Source organism: Podarcis tiliguerta (genome assembly GCF_965153285.1).
Source record: "Podarcis tiliguerta genome assembly, chromosome: 2".
NCBI classification, from domain to species: domain Eukaryota; kingdom Metazoa; phylum Chordata; class Lepidosauria; order Squamata; family Lacertidae; genus Podarcis; species Podarcis tiliguerta.
This window is the reverse complement of record NC_139535.1, coordinates 71,253,889-71,275,305: the sequence shown is the minus strand read 5'-3', so window position 1 is coordinate 71,275,305 and position 21,417 is coordinate 71,253,889. Positions and strand designations below refer to the sequence as shown.

General features: G+C 42.9%; 1 protein-coding gene across 2 annotated transcripts in view; it reads left to right on the top strand.

The window, feature by feature from the left end:
• Nucleotides 1–21,417, top strand: part of LOC310673062 (uncharacterized protein) — a 125,913-nt gene that overhangs the window by 83,535 nt on the left and 20,961 nt on the right. Inside the window, exon 2 of one of the 2 annotated variants that reach the window (XR_014508784.1) lies at nucleotides 6,677–6,816. The exons of the other annotated variant lie outside the window; for it this stretch is intronic. The gene's annotated coding sequence lies outside the window, so the exon portion shown is untranslated. Of the gene's footprint in view, nucleotides 1–6,676; nucleotides 6,817–21,417 lie in introns of those variants that run through there. 2 annotated transcript variants of the gene reach the window in all.

Sequence of the window (21,417 nt, the reverse complement as noted above, 5' to 3'; positions counted from 1 at the left end):
TGCCAACACATCTCTCTTTTAACCACCTCGTCCAAATGAGTGCCTCTCACACTGCTGCAGTAATGATGCTGTCCGCCAAAGAGAGACAATTGTGGTCATGTTAAATCAGTTACACCGGTGCTCTTCTGTCCTGAATCACTTGGTCCAGTTGATGCTACAAGAAGAGATGTCTCTAGTCTTTTCTGCCCGACATGTCTCCCATGGACACTGTTTTCTGCAGGAAGAATAATTTGGCTGATGTCTAAAAGTGCCTGTTAAATTTTAGCAAGATGTAATGGCTCAGATACTGATGACTCCCTGGAAAATATACACACACCACTTGCCACCTGGCTCTCTCAATTTTCAGGCCACCTGGCATGATGAGGTGGGGGCCTTCTTATAGGATCTCATGGGCATGTTGTTGCTTCTCTCTCTCTCCCACCCCTACATCACCCAAACATATCCAGAAAATGTTTAGGGAGCATGAAGGTAAAGGTAGGCCTATGCAAGGGAAAGTGAGGTATGTTCTTTTCTTCCTCTGAAGGCACAGCTACATTAAAAATGTAACCCTATTCAATGGTGTGATGAAACCTGACCTGCTGAGTATTAATTATGACTGACTAGAACAGACCGCACCTTCCTGGCTATCAAGCCTGATGGAATCCTAAGGGTTAGTAGGAGAAACCATTAAAGTGATTTAAACAGAAGGCCTTCCAGCTAGTGGTTGTGAAATGCAGGTTGCTCTCAGATGACCCATCTCTGGAGCATTCATCCTGATCTGTTGGCACAAATTCTGTGGGAAGGTTAGACAATGTCGCTTGTTTACTGAGCATTCATTCTCATTGGCTGGCAGGGGAAGGTTATACGGTGTTGTGTCAAACAATTGCCATCTCACAGCTTCCGGTGCTTTCCCCCATTAATTTTCTGATCACAAAATGTCCCATTGGGGAGTGGGTGGGTTTGTTGCGCAAGAGCAACAAACCAGCTTTAATTATACAAGCTGAATTTGCTGGCATGTGATTAAATCCCACTCCAAAACAGCAACAGTTTGGAAGTGCCTGCAAAAATGATTCTGGTGGACTTAAAGAGCACCACTGGAGCCTGAATGGTAGGCCGTTCTACCCTGATTTGGTTAAATATAAGCATTTGGACCTACAGTGTGAGAGCCAGTGTGGTGTAGTGGTTAAGAGCGGTGGACTTGTAATCTGGGGAACCGGGTTCGCGTCTCCGCTCCTCCACATGCAGCTGCTGGGTGACCTTGGGCCAGTCACACTTCTCTGAAGTCTCTCAGCCCCACTCACCTCACAGAGTGTTTGTTGTGGGGGAGGAAGGGAAAGGAGATTGTTAGCCGCTTTGAGACTCCTTAAGGGGAGTGAAAGGAGTCCAAACTCTTCTTCTTCTTCTTCTACAGTGGCCATGGTTTGGAGAGGACTCAGTACCGAGAAAACTGGCGATATAATGTTGGGGGAAACAGAGTCAGCGGTAAACCCCACACCACCTTTGATGAAATCTGAAGCAGGAGTAAGGAAATTTTAAACCTAGGAGATATTTCCCCCCAAGTGGCAAGTCTTTAGGATGACATGAGGGATTCCAGTGGTGGGCACTGCAAACATGAGCAGGGCCAGAGCTGGTGCCCCACACATGTATATCTCTACCCGACACTTACAGACCTCCACACACAGCATGCTGCACATACTCGTAATACATATATACACAGAACGCAGCTCATGCACACAAACACATAAACAAACCAGTATGCAGAGAGACTCTCAGTCCTCTCACCAACCCACAGCAAATAGGATTGGGGAGAAAGCATTTCAAAATGCTCTTTCTTTATTATGATGTTTAGTAGTTGCCAGCTATAAAAATGTCTCAAAACAACTTACAATTATAAATAAAACTTTACGGCTTGTAGCAGTAAGGTTTTCAAGTGAGAATTCACAGATTCCGTTGCGGTGCACCTCAGAAATATCTGTAATTTAGTGCTGCATTTTATGTTTTGATTTTTTTTAATTGATAATGGAAATCATGGCTGCTTCAGCTGGGGCCAGATTATTGAACAGGCTAACAAGGCACTGACCTCAGGCTTGTTATAACACTGGTACAGTTTCTTAATTCTGCCCCTCTCCCCCCATCAGATCTGATTCCAGCCTCTGTTGGCATAGACCCTGAGGATCATCTAGTCAAACCCAAATATGCCGCTGTCCCATACGGGGATCAAAGTTGCCACCTTGGCGTTATCAGCACCATGCTCTTACAGGGTCAAGGGGCCTGATCTTGGGCCTGTGTTTTCTATTTATTTGTGTGTTTGTTTGTTTATTGCATTTATGTCCTATTGCGTTTATACCTCCAAGCTCAAGGTGTTGTACCTTGGTTCTTCCCCTCCTCATTTAATCTGCACAACAACCCTGTGCTGTAAATTAGCCTGAGATGCAGTGACTGACCCAAGGTCACCCACTGAACTTCATGACTAAACTGGTACTGGTGTGGCGGGGCAGGGGGCAGTTTGTGAGCCACGGAGACTCCCAGCAATTTTCAAACGGTTATTTTTATTTTTATTTTTTTAAAAAAAGGTTTGAGAGTTTAAACCAGATTGGATTAAGGTCTAATCTTGATGTACCCCTGTCTTTACATACATCAGCATCTCTTTCTCCACATGTTCCTGTTTATCCATTGTATCTCCACAAAGTGCTCAAACTGCTGTACAACAAATAAAATCGCTGATAAACAATCTCTCAGCTCTGCATTTGCTGCCTCTCCCCGCCAAAAAAAGTTTTGTTTCAACGGCCTTTGAAAATGTCTTAATGCCATGCCTAAAAGATTTCTCCAAGTAGCATTTTAAAGTCCTTGCTCCGCCGAGATCTTCTGAGCGTTGTGCTGCTGGAGCTTAGGTTAAGTAAAAGACGGCTCGAGATAGAGATCAGACACATGATTCCCAAATAAGGTCAAGTTTAAAATTATAGTAGGAAAACTCCAAACACTGAAACCGAGCTAATCCTAGGTAATGGAGCTGCATGCTGATTGGTAAATGCTCATGAAAGTTTTAGATAAAGGAAAGCTGTTTGTAATTAGAAAAGGTTAAAGTCAGAAGTAAATTTTTATGGCTTCTCCCTCCCTTTCCTCTCCCAGTCCACTTTGATGGCTTTTAAAAAATAATAATAATAAAAGCTCCACTGTGTTTTCTGTCTAACAGAGATAATTCACTGCATATATAACTTCCTAGTGTGACATAAGAAATTAAAACGTTTTCATTTAGAAGCAAACTGGTTCAGTTCCCTTCCAAAGTGTGCCAAGAAAAGAGGGAGGGGAATTTCTCCCAATTATCTTGGCAATGAGAGGCAGGGCAGTTTGCCAGAGATTTACAACCAAACATTTGCAAGATGTTCACACAGAAAATTACGTGCTGAATGTTGACACACTTCCTTTTGTCAGTGTTATTGTAACCCAGCCCTTTCCAATCAGCATTTGGGTATATTATGATGATACGTTTGAGTCATAATCTTGTCAAGTGCCCCTGGGTTTTGTAGAAAGCGGCTTCCTTCACTTTGCCAGCTGGAATCTCTCTGCCAGAGTTGATGCCCCGATGCTGGATTTGGGGGAATGGTGGTGGAGGAGGAGGAGGCGGGTGGGGAGTGGGTGGTAAACTCTTGTGCTGCCAGCAGGCCACTAGGGGTCATTATAAGACACAGCCATCTTTCCATTGAGGTTCCTCAGTAGTTTGGTTCAAGGAGCATATCCCTGCATTCCCTACTCTCTGAAATTGGAATGCTCCAAAGCAATTTGCTCTTGAAAAGTTTTCTGCAAACAGTGACGCAGTGTGTAGCTGCAGTTCAAAAAGGCCTGGAATGAGTCATAAAGGAACTGAACATAAAACAGCATTTATCATGCTGCCATGCTGTAAATCCATGATGTGGCCAAATTTGGAACACTAAGTACAGTTGAGGTTGCCTCTTCTTAAGCTAGATTTCAAGGAGCCTGAAAGGGCACAGAAAAGGGCAAGCAAAATGAGGAGGAGGCCTGTTCAGGCAGCCTTCCCCAAGCTGGTGCCCTCCAGATATTTTGGGCTACACCTCCCATCATCCCTGACCATTGGCCATGCTCGCAGGGGCCAGTAGGAGTTGCAGTTCAAAACCTCTGGAAAGTACCAGGTTGGGGAAGTCTGGTCCAAAGCATTTGGGGCGTCTTCCTTTTGAAAAACAAACTAGCTAGTGACCCTAGGAGTGGGACGCATCAAAGAGGTATATAACATTATCAATCGTGTGGAAAGAAAGTGAGGTCAACCAACTAATTGGGAGCAAACAGGAGACAGCAAATGCAAAGAGGAGAGCAGGATTAGTGCAGAAAAGCCAATGGGCATGTATGGAGAACACGGGCCTTCATGATCCCACTCCTCACATCCTTGGCATGCATTGTTACTTCCCATGTGGTTGCAAGGACAGGGTGAGGGGGTCACAGAAACAGCTGGTGGCATTAAAGCAAAGGGCGTAAGCTATGCCATGTGCCCAGGCATGAGCACTGACCATTCAATAATGTAGTGTGGCCATAAATGACATTCACATTTGGGTGTTTATTCCGTTGTTATTGTTATTATTAACAACGGGTTAATAAGTGGGTTTCTGATATGCAGGGGAACGTCTGCTATGGGCTATAGGCAAATTGTGGGGGATCTCCCACCCTAACAGAATGAGTTGTAATAACATTGACATGAGAAAAGCACAATGTGTAAATGGTGGTCGTATGCCTGATTGAACGGGGGGGGGACATTCCTAAAAGCCATCATTAAAGTGCTTGAAAATGCATGTGTGGTTTCAGCCTTAGACTTCCCTTAGGGACTGTGAAGGCTGGTCCTTCAGTGCAAGTGGGGCACTGCCCCACCAACCTCTGTGTGCCCTTACCCAGCCCCCACCTGCCTGTCTTCCTGCTTGCAACCCATCTTAAAGTTGCCTTTGTAGCACTTTGTAGAAGAGAAGAAGATGGGAATAAACCTAAATTCCATAGGCACTGCCTGCCATTGGCTCCAGCTCCAGCTACCTTTGGGCTCAGTAGCTACCAGCCATCACTGCTTAGAGAGGAGCCTTTCCAAACCCTTAAATCTCACATCCTACAGTTCACACACATGAACAACCTAGGGGCCACATGTGGCCTTCACTAAGGCCCTCATGAGTGCTCAAATCACCATCTCCACCACCAATTTTTGATATCCCAGGAGAAGAATTTATTTGTCAAGTCTGTTTTGTCCTGCCCATTTTCCAACCCTCATTTTGTTTGCTTCATTCTACCCACATCACTCCTCCTTCTTTTGATTTGACTTAACAGTCCCATGCTGACTTTTGTCATCAATCCAGGCTGGCTTTTGAAGAAACCCTCATTTATAGTCCTGAGCAAACTTGTGCAGCGATGTTTTGGTAATTTGGTAATCCCCAGTCCTCTCTGCAGTCATGGGTTATATCAGGCTGTGGGGCACTTCAGGCCTGGGATCGTGAGACTTTCCCCAGGTAATGCCTCCCCGGCCACATCTTCCTTGAGTGTTTTTGCCAGGCTGGAATGTGTCCTTAGACTTTGATAAGGCCTCTTGCTTGTCTGGATGAAGGATTGACGGCTATGTGCACAGAAACTAGGCTAGTGTGCAAATGCAGACTTAGGATTCCTCTGCCCACTTTTGCCTCTGGTCTTGCCCACTGGTGACATGTAGCCACTGAAAGATTGCCCGGGAGGGATTGTGGCTTGGCCTCGCATTTTATACCTTTGAGTTTCCACATCAGAAATGTTTTGCTTATACTGAGCAGTCTATTGGACTGTCTCCATAGAGCAGTGCAATAGATTCTGATCTGAAACCAATGGGGTGCTTTGTAGTTGGACTGGAGGTGGAGACAAACTGCTTGGAAAACAAAGCTTTATTTCTTAACAAAACTTCATTTGCATTTTATTTTTTTTAACCTTGCCTTTGCTGAACTTTGAAAGCAATTTCCAGCCAGTGCCAGGAAGGGTGACTGAGAGCAAGCCAGTATTGTCACTGAAGGGTTTATCTGTCCATGGAATGGTGTATAGCATTGCCTGCACACTGCACATATCTCTGTAGAAATTTGCACTGATCTGGCCAAAAGGCTCCTTTACGTTCCTTGCTGAGTTTTATGCCAATACTTAGCTTAGCAAACCAGGTGGCAGCAGGGCAGCAGAAACGTTGAAATGTTCCAGTTTTTAAAGGGCATGGCATACAAACCTCTGAATCTATTTGTCTGAAAAGGGTACCATCCCTGCACATTTAGTTCAATTTTGTGTTTTGTTTTTGTTTGCTTTTTAAGTGGAGACGTTATAGGCACATTGTGATTTCCCCATTGAAATCAACAGGAAATGCAAGTGAGCCTTTGTTTATGAAATGAAGCGACCCTCTGAAGTGGGAACAAAACAAAGCAGCATGTGGCTATGAAGCAATAAAATGAAGTGGGTTCTCCAACCAAGCAACAAAAACAAACTCATTCATTCAGTCATTCATTCGTTCATTCATTTTGCACAGTTCTGCTAGCCCAGTGCTGTTTAATGTAACTGACAGTGACCTTTCTGAGTCTCAGCCAGAACTCTTCCCCCAGTCCAGCCAGCTGAGATAATTTTGAATGGAGATGCCAGAAACAGAATCTGGGATCTTCTGCATGTAAAGTGTGTGCCCTGCAACTGAGCCCATCTCCCTCCTTGTTTTCAGTACAGGAATCCAGTCTCTACTAAGTGACCGTTCGTTGCAAGTAGACACCCGAGCGTGTACAGTATGTGGTGCAACAGGAAGAGCAAAAATGATTTAAGCGTGCAACAATTGATTGATTGATGTCTCTTTTGGATTTCCATCTTCAGTGTACCAGATAAACACTCCCTTGAACAGATACAGTGATCATTTGAAGAAAGATCTTGAAAATTCTTGTCAAAAGGTTATGAGGTTATTCCCCCTGACCATCACTCACATGACAGCTCCCATGGAAATCAATGGCACTATTCATGAGTAAGGATGTGTTTACAGGACTGCGCTGGATGCTCAAGAGGCAGCCTGGGGCCATGCACAGAATATATCAGAGTATATCAGAACTACATGTATTCCTTGACTCCAGCAGCAGCTCAAATGCAAATCTTTGCTGGTTATAGGCAGTTTTCACTCTAACGCATTAAGAGTCAAAGGAAGTCCTTTAGTCCTTAGATTCCTGTTATTGCCATTGAAGAGGAGGCCTCTGGCATGTAACTAGATATCTAGTGGGTTGTGTGTGTTTTTTAAGTCCTGCTGATCTTTGACTTTAAACTTCTGGACAGTATTAGTTTACATTTGATTTAAAAACATGTGTGGCATTCTTGGCCTGATTGAGTTACGTGGAAAGAACACCAATAAACTTCCTGTTGAAACTAATAAAGGAAATTGTTCCTTCCTTATCAATCTATAAATTATCAATGGGGCTGAGGGGGTTAGAGGGATTTGAAAATGGAAGTATTTGTTTGATAGAAAATATATTTTGAATGGTGGAAATATCGTAACGGAAAATAAATAACAGCAGGAGACCCCCCCCCCAACTCAAATGAAGGTGATATTGCACAGTTAAAATCTATCCCATTATCTGACAATAAGAACATATGAAGAGCTCTGCAGGATCAAACCAAAGGCCCATCTAGTTCAACATCTTGTTTTCTACAGTGGCCAAACACATGCCTCTGGGAAGCCCACAAGCAGGGCCATAAGGGCAGCAGCAGTAGCCGTTTCCTGCTTTTGTGACACAGCCACTGGTATTTAGAGTGACGTTGCCTTTGGTCCTGAAAGTAGCACACAACAGCTTAACAATCTCCTGACTTACAGCCACCCTCCATGAATTTTACTAATCCTCTCTTAGATCCATTTCAGGATCTTCAACAGCACTGAAGTATCTTAGACTTGTGAACAGGGAAAGGAAGGGGAGTTATTCTCTAGCTTGGATTACAATCCAAGACGGTAAATAACTACCGGGTGGTGGTAGCTGAACTGGGAATATTGGTGCACTTTGCAAGCACACCCCATTTATCTTTGAAACTGGATCAATACAAAATTTACTATTACTAGGACCGAGCCATTAGTCACAGTCATCTATGGCATGTCTTTTGGAATGCCTTCCCCAGCCTGGTGCGCTGCAGTTATTTTGGATGACAGCTCCTATCTACTCCAGCCAGCATGGTCAATGGTCAGCAATGGTGGAAGGCACCAATTTGGGAAAGGCTGATACACAGCATAAGCAGTATATTGATAAATGTTTGTTTTGAGTAAAAATCTGGTGAATCTAGGCAATTGGTCAAGAATGGTTTGGTTGCCTTGAATATTTTGGGAATTTTATTTTGTGTCATGGAGAGTGGGAAGAGGGAAATCTCTACACTGAGCTTCTTTCTTCCTACTCATTAGTGTTTCCCCCCTCTGTTTTTCTTTGTGTAGGAGTATTTTATATGGAGTAATATTGAAACAGGTAGTACAAATGCAACAGTCTCTGGAGCCAGTCTGAATGTAATATTCGGCCCCAGTCTTCATGGCATTTGCCCCTCCTCCCTCCAAAAGAACCCAGAACAGAGAGCAATTTAAGTGGAGGGAGGCAACTTTCTTAAAAGTTGAGAAGGCTAGCAATAGTGGAGCAGTGTTCTTTCTTCTTTCCTTCTAGTGAAACTTTTTGTCATGACTTTCAGAGCTGAGCTTCTCTCTGCTTCTGTCAACCATCCTTTCTGGGTGGTGCTGACCACTATTTCCCCAACAGAATGCCCTGGAAGGACTTTGAGTCAGAAGCATTTTGGGGAATGGGGAAAAGGCAGCCAACAGCTATCAACAGAAGCTGTGGCCTGGACCTCTTCAGTCCAGTTTTCCAGTTTTATTTCTAATTGGCACTCAACATTCTGTGGCTTCTGGTGCCCACAGAACTTGTTTTGTCTTTATTGGGCTGTTTTGTGCATGGCTGTGCATGGGTAAAGGGTTGCTGTGTGCTTTTGCTGTTATTGTTTTTTTAGAAATGTATTTCCCAGGCATGTTAATAACTTGTGACTCGCCTTGATTCCCATTCTGCTGGTGTGCTCTCTGCCTGTGTTTGCTCTTAACGGGAGTGACATTGAATCAGAGCATTGGTCCATGTAGCCCAATATTGTTGACTCTGACAGACAGCTGCTTTCCAGGGTCTGGATCAAGGTTCATTTTCAGTCCTGCTTCTTGAGATGCTTTTAACTAGAGCTTGAATCTGGCATTTTATACCTGCAACATGAATGGGTGACTAGTGCTTGAACCTGTTGCATGTACAGATTAATTTATCTTCCCTTTAGTACAAATTACCAGTATTCCTGTGATGAAGAAGGCTTGGCATCTTTACAACAGAGTCTCTGTGCCTTTAGCAGCCACATAAGCAGCTTAAGTTTTTTTCCTATCATTGCATCAGCCAGAAAGGTTTCGCTGGCTGATTTCTGCCTATTATGCAAAAAGCACCTTGTCCTCAAAAAGACACCCATCTTGTGAGCTGTTTTACAAAATCCATACACCAGTCTTCCTTTCTAGGGCATTCCAGATTCAGTAGGCGGGTTGCAATCTTCAAGACCACCTTCTTCACCTTCAGTGGTACTGACGCATCCAAGAAGGTTGCTGTTCTGAACCATCCACATAGTTTCTCCATCAAGGAGGTCTTTAATTGGAGATGGTGGTTAGGGCATTGAAGAGAGCTGGGTTCAAAGCTCCACTCAGTCATGAAGCTCATAGGTGACCTTGTGCCAGTCTCAGCCCAATCTACCTCACAGGACAGTTGTGAGAATAAAATGTCAGTGAGCCTTGTATACCTTCCCAAGCTCCTTCATGAAAGGGCAGGATAAAGACATAATACAGTGGTACCTCGGGTTACATATGCTTCAGGTTACATATGCTTCAGGTTACAGACTCCGCTAACCCAGAAATAGTACCTCGGGTTAAGAACTTTGCTTCAGGATGAGAACAGAAATCGTGCAGTGTCGACGCAGCAGCAGCAGGAGGCTCCATTAGCTAAAGTGGTGCTTCAGGTTAAGAACAGTTTCAGGTTAAGAATGGACCTCTGGACCTTCTTAACCAGAGGTACCACTGTATTTTGCCCCGGCTCCCAGGGCTGCTCCCGGGCTGCTCTCTGGGGGAGGGAGCCGCATCGCTTTGCCAGCAGCCTTCCCCCCTTCATTACAATGGTTTGAGGGAGGCTCCCAGGCTGCTTCCTGGGGGGAGCCATGCCGCTTTGACAGTGGCATAAAGTCGCGAATATAAGCTGCACTTTAACTTTTCACGGTCAGAATTTTTTTTGGGGGGGGGGAGTGCGGCTTATGTTCGGGCCAATACGGTAATATGATCAACCAACCACGTAAAAACATGCATGGAGAAAAATAAATAAGCCCAAGCTGTGGTCATGCAATCCACATTTTAATTCCTGGCCACTGTGGCTAGGGTCCTGTTCATTACCCAGAGCCGTTTTAACTTCAAAACAAAGAGAGCCTTTCCCTTGCGCTGATTCAGCAAAGCATCCTTTTTTAGTCCACCGTGCATGCCCTTGTCCAAAATTAAGCAGGAGCCAAACTGTTTTCCTACATGGTGGCCTAACTGTGGTATTCCCCTAGCTGATGAACTGCGTGCTGATCCATACGTTTCTGCAGCAGGTTTGGAGTCGGGAACATTGTTTGTTATTCCACTCCCTGTTCCAAACCCGAGAAAACATTGTTTATAAGAAACTTCAAAAGACTCTGTCATAGATATCAGGCCCATATTGTATGTGCCTTTGCCAAGTCAAATTAGGTTATTTTACTTGATATTAAGTTTGACAAGCAAAGAGACTGTGAAAACCAGAATTCCAGCAGGGCGTGCCTCCTGTAATTCAGTAATTTTTCTAGTGTTAAAATTCTCAACAGTAGCTCTTTTCTCCACTCTTAGATTATATTACTGTCTATATTTATCTTGTCTTGAAATGTGCCTCCTTGCATCCTAGCCTGCGTCTAAGATCAAGATTCTTCTGTAATGGGGATAAAGCAAGCAGACTTTGTTTTGGCTAGCAAACTAGTGCAGCCACTTGTACGTGTCTCTGTGGCTTTGCTTTATATTTACCAGGGTAAATTAGGAATTGATTGTGCTGGTCGTGGAGTACCATGCACGTGGCAGGCTTTGTTTTCACCTGCCAAACACCTAGAAACATTATACACTCTGTTCTCAGGGGGAACATTTCACATTCAGTTCTCCACAAGTAAACAAACAGTAACCAGTCACTGATCAAAAAGGATAATTTTAAGGAGACAGATAGATCATAGCTGTCAACCTTCCCTTTTTTTGTCGGGAAATCCCCTTATTCCAGCACCATTTTCCGCTGCAATCCCAGATTGTTAAATATCCCGTAGACTGTCCCCGGGACAGGTGAGGCTGCTGATCCCTTATTTTCAAGGCTGCTGATCCCTTATTTTCAAATCTGAAAGTTGACAGCTATGTAGATAGATGATAGATAGATAGATAGATAGATAGATAGATAGATCGATAGATAGATGATAGATAGATAGATAGATAGATAGATAGATAGATAGACAGATAGATAGATAGATAGATATAGATAGATAGATGATAGATAGATAGATGATAGATAGATAGATAGATAGATAGATAGATAGATAGATGATAGATAGATATAGATAGACAGACAGACAGATAGATAGATGATAGATAGATAGATGATAGATAGATAGATAGATAGATAGATGATAGATAGAGATAGAGATAGATAGATAGATAGATAGATAGATAGATAGATAGATAGATAGATAGATTAGATAGATAGATAGATAGATGATAGATAGATAGATAGATAGATAGATAGATAGATAGATAGATGATAGATAGATAGATAGATGATAGAGATAGATAGATAGATAGATAGATGATAGATAGATAGATAGATAGATAGATAGATGATGATAGATGATAGATGATAGATAGATAGATGATATAGATGATAGATAGATAGATAGATAGATAGATAGATAGATGATAGATAGATGATAGATAGATAGATAGATAGATAGATAGATAGATGATAGATAGATAGATGATAGATAGATAGATGATAGATAGATAGATAGATAGATAGATAGATAGATAGATAGATGATAGATAGATGATAGATAGATAGATAGATAGATAGATGATAGATGATAGAGATAGACAGATGATAGATAGATATGGAACATTGGTAGTACCAAAGGGTGGGCATCCACATCTCAGTGCTTTAAGGTACACTAATCTTGGGTATACAAGACCAGGTAAAAAGACACGTCCCAAAGATTCTAAGCAAGCATCTTTTTCAAACTAGAAATGTTTAGGCTTGCCATACGTCCGGAAAATTCTGGACATGACAGGACATTGGATACCTAAAATGGTATCCTGGGGAAAATCTTGAATTTTAAGAGATGTCCGGAATTTCCCATACGTATGGCAACCAGGTTTTTCCCCCAGTTTTCTGCCCCCCCCCCTGAGTAGTGTAAGGAATGTCCCCCCTTACATGGGAGACCTGAAGCATGCTCATGCTAGCTGCTCTGGCACCCGAAGCGGCATACATGCTGTGTATCCAGGGGCGGGGGTGAGCATCCCGGGGGCAGTGCAGCGATATCACCCCCCACCCAGAGATGACACCCAGGGCGGACCACAACTACCGCACACCCCTTCCACCACCACTGGCTGCAGCTGCAGCCTTGAGAAAGACAATCGCTTCTCTTTCCATGATGCAGGAGGCGAGGAATACAGCTAAAAGGGAACCCGTAGCCTGTGGCTACTTGCTTGGGAGCAGGTCCAAAGGAACTTGCCTCCTCAGTCCCACCCTCCCAAAGCAGAGGAGGAAAACCTCAACAAGGAATCTCCATTTCTTACCCTGCTAGAAGAAGAAGAAGAAGAAGAAGAAGAAGAAGAAGAAGAAGAAGAAGAAGAGGAAGAAGAAGAATCAGCTGGGGGGGTGTTGATTTTTTTGTTTGATTGTTTTCTGAATGTCAGTGATTTTACTTTTTGAATTATGGCAAGCCTCAAAATGCCAAGGACTGAAGCTCAAACTTTCTGCATTTTATTACCTTACTACTTACAAACTTAGTTACTTACTGAATTATGTGGCTGCCCTATAAGATAAAGTCCTAGCACAGCTCACAGATCAAGTACAATGAAAATACAAACTAAAAGTGAATAAAACTATTAAAAAGTTTAAAAAGTTTAAAAATACAAATTCAACACAAGATATATTAAAACTAAGGATCCACATGGAACGTTATGGGCTTGCAAATATTTCTGACTGTTTGATCCTCAGAGTTCTTTACCGATTATCTAGAATACAAGGAGAAGCATGAGAAAAGCTTCAGTAAAGAATCTAGGAGGAAGAGATCAAGAGTGGCCTGAAAGTCTCATGTGGCTCCTCAGCCTGATTTCTGTGGGATATCCAGCCTCATATAACCAACATGCTTAATTCAAATTAATGCATGAAGGAGTTAAGACCATAGAGTAAACTGCCCTCCTGGGCTTAACAAGGTCACTCCCCCCTACTTTGGAATGAAGAGTTATGAAACACTTTTGTCTCTCACGAGAAGGAGGTCTAAGCAGGATTAAGCAATTTATCTTTGTGTTTCTATATACCAACTCCATCCATTGCCAGCATGTGACTCCTGACAGGTTCCCCCCCCCCCCAAGGAAATGTGTCCCTTTGCAGAGAAAAGATTCCCCATTCAGCATCCTGTATACTTTATTCAGCCATGTCCAGGATCATCAAAGTGAATGGTCCAAACCAAAAAAGAAAAGAAAAAGAAAAAGACTTATTGCACCAGTTGTATTCTGCTTATGTCAACTCATAACTAGTTCTTTCTATATGAGAGCAATAATTTAGGACCAGAACTGGTTAATGGCAAACGGCCAGCAGTGTGCTCACACATGTGCATTTACACATGGTAATTGAAGAATGGAGGGTTGAAGCACTGAGACGTGTGTGTGTGTGTGTCCATTACGCACATGTAACCATTATACCAGCCTGTGTAAATTTTAACTGTCGCCCTCGCATACAACTTAATCAAGCTCCATGAAAGATCTGAAAATGTAACTTTATTGGTTTCTTAGCAAAGGCTGCATGCTTTGCATCCTGGGGATAATCCCACAGGGTTGAGATTCATGAATGAGGTCTCGACAGGAAGAGGTGATTACGCCGGGGGATGTGAGAATTCACCACAATGAATATTTACAAGCTATAAATCCAGCTGTTAATTTCAGGTTATCAAAACCAATCAGCGTATCCAAGTTCCCAAACAACATCTGATCACCATCATCATGCTGGCAATCGGGTGCTGACAAACATATACAGCAGAGCTGAATTTACTTAAGGATATGGCACTGGTTTCCTTCACTAAACACTGAAATGTGACCTCAATTACCAAGTCAACTCTTACTCAATGTTAGAACATGAGGAAGAGGGAAAGTAGTACTGCTTTAGGAGGGGGAGAGCAGAAAACTTGAACATGCAATGGCAAAGCAGAGGGGGCGGTGTTCCTTTGCAGTTGGAGGAAATTTGAATGGCTATCTTTTTAAAAACTACAACAACTGCAAAAATAGAGATATACTGATTAAAGGTAGATCAATAATTGCTTATTTGCAGTGGAAGCCCAAAACATTTTTCTGCACAAAGAGTGCTCCTCTTCCTCTACGGCTAGTGATGGGGGTGGGGTGGGGAATACATGAACAAATACCCAAAATAAAAAACAGCTATCCTTCTAAGTGCATGCTTTTCCACATTTTGCAATGCAGTTCTCTAATCCAGAGATGTGCACACAAGTGTGTGCATTTGTGAAAATAGCATGTGTATTTTATTTATTGTTCCTGCTGGCATAAAAAATACAATAATGCAGAAATGTGGGGAATGAAACGACGACTGCACAAATGAGAAACGGAAAAAAGCTACCATTTTATCTATTCCTAGCAGTGGCCCAAACATCCAAGAGTCTTGGTGGGCAGGAATGGGGGAAATGGCTCCAACTAGGTTTACCCAATTGTTTCTGGAAAGTGCAAATAGTGGGCATTTGGAATAGCTCAACAGCAATGCTATTCCACAGAAGAGGGGCAGCCATACTAAAAGCCCTGCTCTGAGTTACTGTGGAAAGGACTTCTGAGATCTTTGGACATTGCAGGAGGAGCTTCCCACAGATCACAGGGATCTACACAAGAAGTCTTTGCATTAGCGGGACAACTTTGTATACTTATGGGGCAGTAGTGAACTTAGTTTTACTCAGAATCAATTAATTTCAATAGATCTTCTCTACAGCTTTTACTCCAAGTAAAACTTAGTTTGCTACTGCCAGAGTTTTAAATTCTTTCATAGCTTTTTTTTTTTGCTAGCGATACTTTTCATGTCTTAGTAATTTGCAGTTTTCATTATGCATCCCCTTTCCCCCTGTTCTTTGTTTTTGAAGTAGTTATGCTTTCAGTAACTTAAACATCAAATGGGATTATACACTGCACTATAGAGTTCTCACTCTGTTAAAGTGACAACCTGTTTATGATGAAGATTACATAATTTGCTACAACATCAGTTTCTTCTGCCAGAAATGCTACCTGCAGACCAGCCTGCCCTGTGTGGTGAGGCAGTCCTTGCTCCTTTTCAACAGCTATGACAAGAAGGTAGAGCACTGTGGGGACATTGCACTGTATGATGCTTCGCCACCATTTTGACAGCATAGCTGTTTGCCTTGGTCCCCATTCAGAGGAATGCTTGGTAGACATCACTCTGAAACATTTATTTTTGCTTGGTTGCTCAGGGTGTTTATACAGTGGTACCTTGGGTTACACAAGCTTCAGGTTACAGACTCCCCTAACCCAGAAATAGTACCTCGGGTTAAGAACCTTGCTTCAGGATGAGAACAGAAATTGTGTGGCAGCGGTGCAGCGGCAGCTGGAGGCCCCATTAGCTAAAGTTGTACCTCAGGTTAAGAACAGTTTCAGGTTAAGAACGGACCTCCAGAACGAATTAAGTTCTTAACCCGAGTTACCACTGTATATTGCTTTTCAGGTGGACATCACAAGTGGATTTAACAAAATTGTCACGTAAAGTTGTTAATTATGCTACAGGGGAAAGAAAGGCATTTTGAAAGCCTGCTTTGTTTCATTCCCTGCCCTTTGCCTCCCTCTGGACAAGATGGTTCTTCAGAAGACCCCAAGGTAGCCATTTGTGTGTGCAGGGGCTGCCACTAGAAGCTGGGTGGGGAGTATCTCACAAGCTGTATCTGTTGTTTTTCCTTCCCTCTCTCAGGACAAGAAGACCCTGTGGTACCAGTTGCATGTGGTGGGGCCACCCAGTGCCAGATTTACGTATAAGCGAAACCCCACTCTCTTGCCCCCCCCCAATATACTACTTCTTAATTATATTTCAGTTCAACAATTACTTTGATAAAATACATATTTTGTTATGTGCAAATGGCTTTAGATACCTATTAGGTCCATAAATTACCATTTAGCACAGGCTTCCTCAAACTCTGCCCTCCAGAAGTTTTGAGACTACAATTCCCATCATACCTGACCATTGGTCCTGCTAGCTAGGGATCATCGGAGTTGTAGGCCAAAAACATCTGGAGCGCCGAGTTTGAGCAAGCCTGATTTGGCATATATTCAACACAAAAAACAGTGACAATCTGTTGTTGACAGAGGACAGCTGGACATAAAGAGCCCCATTACCTTCAGTAGCTTAGTCATCAAACCTAAATCCGGCCCTGGGGCCACCACTGGAAAATGGATGGTGGAAGTTCACAAGCTGTATCTTCTTCTTCTCCTCCTTCCCTCCCCTCACAACAAGACTCTTCCCCCACCCCCACCCTTAAAAAATCCCCTCCTTTGTACATCTCTCCCAGTTTCCCAGAGGAATTTCACATCACGCAATGTGTTCAGCTGCCATTTTAGCTCACTGCTTCATTAATATCAGCTTTGCTCCCGGAGTACTGCTAATTGTTTACTTAGCCACGGCAAGGAAATTACAGCCACTGCCTGAAGTTCGGAGCCTGAGAATAACGTCATAAATCTTTGCAGAATCAGATTTGCAGATTCTCTTCTTTCGCTGGCTTCATCACATCAAGGAGGAGGAGACGACCTGTCAGGGGTTTCGCCAGAAGCCCTTGCCATCTGCACCACCTAGTCTGTCTCCATGCAGGTTTGCTGAGGTTTCTCTTGTGACAGTTCCACCTCGGGAGAAGAGGCTGTGGGGGTAAGGATCTATGAAGTCAGACCGCCAGGGGGAACATGGACAAATGATCTAAACAACAATATAAATAAGGAGCTGCGTAAAAGTTTCTTCTGAGAATCTGAAAGACTATTGCCTGTAATTAGTTAATCAGCGTAATTGTTTCTAATTAGACTTTAGAGGCACATCAGAGACTTGACTAGCTCTCCAGAAGGGAGGGGGGAGGGAGCGGAAAAGCTTCCACTCCCATGTTAATGACAATCATAACCCTCCAAGCTGTCAGGGAGGCATCTCGTCTAATTGGAACCATTCTTACTGGAATGGGAAGCGAGATTATTTGTGAAAAAGACACCCTCAGCATGTAATTTTCTATGTAACAAATCTAGAAAGATGGATGCCCTTTGATCTTGATTCTTCTGTTATTGCTGTTCACACTGGGAAGGGTGATTTAATGAAACAATCTCAAGGTAATTTACCGCCTTTGAAGTGCTGAAAATGTGCTGCCAACCCAATTTCTGGTTTTGTGGAGGCTGCAGCGGCAGTCGCTCAAGGTTGCTTAATAGAGCACCAGAACTGGAACATCAAGACATCAAAGGTTAAGGTGGCATGTGATTAATATCCCAAAGTATTCATTTGTTTCTGCCTCAGAGCCAATCTGACTAGTTATTGTCACTGGCTAATTTACACTTTGTGAGTAGTAGTTGCTGCTATTACTTACGTCGGCCAAGAAGGAGGATTATAAGTGTATTTTCATGAAGTGGGCAGTATTTGTGAATTGAGACATTGGGATCGACAGTCAAGGATGGTCTCAGAACATCATCATAATGATAACAACAATAATGATAAAAACAACTAATACTTAAATGTGTATAGTGCTTTCAGGTTCTCAAGCACTTTCCATGCATTTGTTGTTGTTGTTTAGTCGTTTAGTCGTGTCCGACTCTTCGTGACCCCATGGACCAGAGCACACCAGGCACTTCTGTCTTCCACTGCCTCCCGCAGTTTGGTCAGACTCATGTTTGTATTATGCATTATGTAGCTTTAATCCTTACAACAGCCCTGTAAAATAAATTGATAATACTGTCTCCCCTATTGCAGATGGGGAGGCTGAGGCTGAGAGTTGCCAGTTTCGTAGTTCAGTCTCTTTAGCCGCTATACCAGTTTTCAGTTGTATGGCTGAACAAGGCAGATACGCTGCTCTGCTCCACCAAACCAGTTACTGCTGTTGCAGGGTGTTTAAGAAATATATAACAGGGGGTAGGAAACACCCCACGATAATAAGGTAAGTTGGACTCACCAACTTCTAAATAAATGCTCAAGTGCCTTGGGAAGCATGCAAAAGAACTAATGTCTCTTTAGCAGTGGAAGAAAACTTTTGAAAAATTTGAGGACAGTGTAACAAAGGCTGCTAGTTCTTTACACTTTGGAAATAAGGTGAGAGCAATGCATTTAATGATTATTTACTGTCTGCATACGTGTAACCTTGCTATCTAAAGCTGCACCCATATACTCTTTCTCTTTTAATTTCCATGTAATAAACCAATCTGCTTCTACTTCCTTGTGCGACAAGTTCTTTATTAGGCAAAATGGTTAAAGATATACACACATTTTTAACAGACACACGCCCTGATTCCATGTAAAAGGTGCCATTCCTCTTACCAATGTATGTTGGATCTAAACATGGTGGACACTTATGTGGATTCAGACGTAGACCTCGTAAAAAAGATTTTGGCATGGCAATACATAAAATTGGCCTGTGGTGAAGATGTGACATTACAATGGTAAACATGCCATCTTTATGGCTACATTATGGAGTTGGATGACCCTATCTTCCAAAACATTCCTAAAATGACAACACTAGGATTAATGGCTTCCTATTTCCCTGGTCTATTCATGGACTTTTCAGAAGTCCAAAAGCAAGACTTCCAGGAAGAGAGTAAGAAGAAAGTCAACAAAAAAGATCCCTCATGCAGTTAACAGTGAAAACTATAAACACTTAACCTACCTCTAGCACAGTCCCGTTGATAGCTAATGAGCAGTAGGCATGTTGGTCATCCTCTAAGCTTTGTACCAACGCAGGGTTATCCACAGCAAGAGCATTTAAAAATGGTCATTGTGTCTGAGGGAACTGACCATTGCTCTTACCTTGTACCTTACTAGGATCCCATAGGGAGCCAAGATCCGTGTGTGAAGTTTCAGTTTCCTGCTTGTAATCATTCATGTTTAATCCTCTGTGTAAGACACTGGTGGCAACATACTAAGCTCTGCAGTGTCATGAAGCAGAGGAAAGCTTTTGCCACAGTGGGAAGATGTTAGCCTTTTTCAGTGGAATACAGTATTGGGTTGTATCCAAAGTAGTGCTACGTTATTTGTTCCATCAGCACAGTGATTTTTGCTTGTGTAATGGAACTCCTCCCCCTGTGGACCCCCTAAATATGTTCTAGGGGTTACCCCAAACCTCTGGAGCTGATCAGGGGAGGTTGTCCATTACTGTGAAGAGGGGAGAAATGTCTATTTGTACAAGCATAAATCCTTGCACTAATGGAACAAGGGCATTGAATAGAACCTGGAAAGTTTGCTCCACTAAGAAGCATCCATGGATTCTTTATGTACACTGTGTTGTTTATGTTTGGTAGCAAAAAGAAATAGCTAGCCAGCTATAGCCAGTGTGGTGTAGTGGTTAAGAGCGGTAGTCTCGTAATCTGGGGAACCAGGTTCGCGTCTCCGCTCCTCCACATGCAGCTGCTGGGTGACCTCGGGCCAGTCACACTTCTTTGAAGTCTCTCAGCCCCACTCACCTCACAGAGTGTTTGTTGTGGGGGAGGAAGGGAAAGGAGAATGTTAGCCGCTTTGAGACTCCTGAAGGGGAGTGAAAGGCGGGATATCAAATCCAAACTCTTCTTCTTCTTCTTGTGCAAAAACATATGAAGTGGTTCAGGCAGATGAGGTATCTGCAAATTGTGCTTCGTGCAAGTGGGGGAATGTCACATAGGATCTTCATAATGGCTAGGGTTAGAAATCATTCCCCCTTATATTCCCTTAGAGTAGAGAAGTATCATTTGGCTAAAGCCCTACGATGGGATCAATATTATCCATGGTCTCACTGGTTTCCAGTGTCACTTGGAACGATGACACAGAGAAAGATGCTGTACTAGCACAGCTTATTATCCCAGCCTTGATGTACACCAGCATTCAAGGTCAAGAGACAGCTTAATTTTAGAGATTTAGTTTCACCCGTTCTTAATTAGCCAGATAGAGTCACTTGCCTGATATTGAGCACCTTTGAAGCCCTGGAATATATTGTGCCAGGTTACATAGCCATATGCTAAATCTACTTGTGCATTCCTAAGTAAACAGTTTGGGCTCCATCTATAGCTGTGCTGACACTGGTGGCATGAAAGACGACATGTGGGTGTAGCTGGTGCCATGGAGTTTAAATGTAGATTGGCAAGCCAATCTATACAGCGAAATGTAGAGTGCCAAAGCAATTACATACAACAACCAACCTTTCGCCACATAAACTTACTGCTTTTAACCTCATGCTTATGCCATGTAGCACAATTTAGGAAAGTGCAGATTATGCATTCTTTTCAAAGCCCTTGAGCAGACGTAATATTTTAATTTTCTTTCCATTACTGTAGTTCTGCTAAATATTTTTGTTCTTGCTCTTGTGCTTTACCTAGCAGTTTCTGGGTAAATGGAGAAGCCTAGAAACTTTTAAAGTTTATCGTCTTCATCATTAGGATCACAATCAATTGTTAACAGAAACAAATTATGCAGAAGGGAGGGGAATTTTGAAGACGTTTCCCTTGCTATAATTAATTTCTGTGCAAAAATGTTAATTGATATGATCCCAGTTCCATTATTTCTCAACACCCCCAATTATGGATGCTATTAAATGTAGGGACTTGTTAAAAAATAGGGTGCGGTTGCAGTGGAGGAAAGGACAGCAGAGAAGTGGGAATCAATGATTGCACACTGCTAATGTACACCTATCCCTATGACTCCAGACCCCACCTGCAATAGTCTGCAATTGCGGCTGATTCTCTCCCCTTACCTTTTCCCCCCTCCTATCTTTGCAAGCAGCAAACCTAGTAGAACCATGGCAAGTCTCCAGCCCTTTTCACATGCTTGTTGGCTCCCACATAATCATCTGCAGGATTGTCTGGGATCACTAAAAAGGCTGTGACCTCTGAGGCAGGCAAGTGACTTGGTCAGGATCGTATGGGGGTAATGGCTG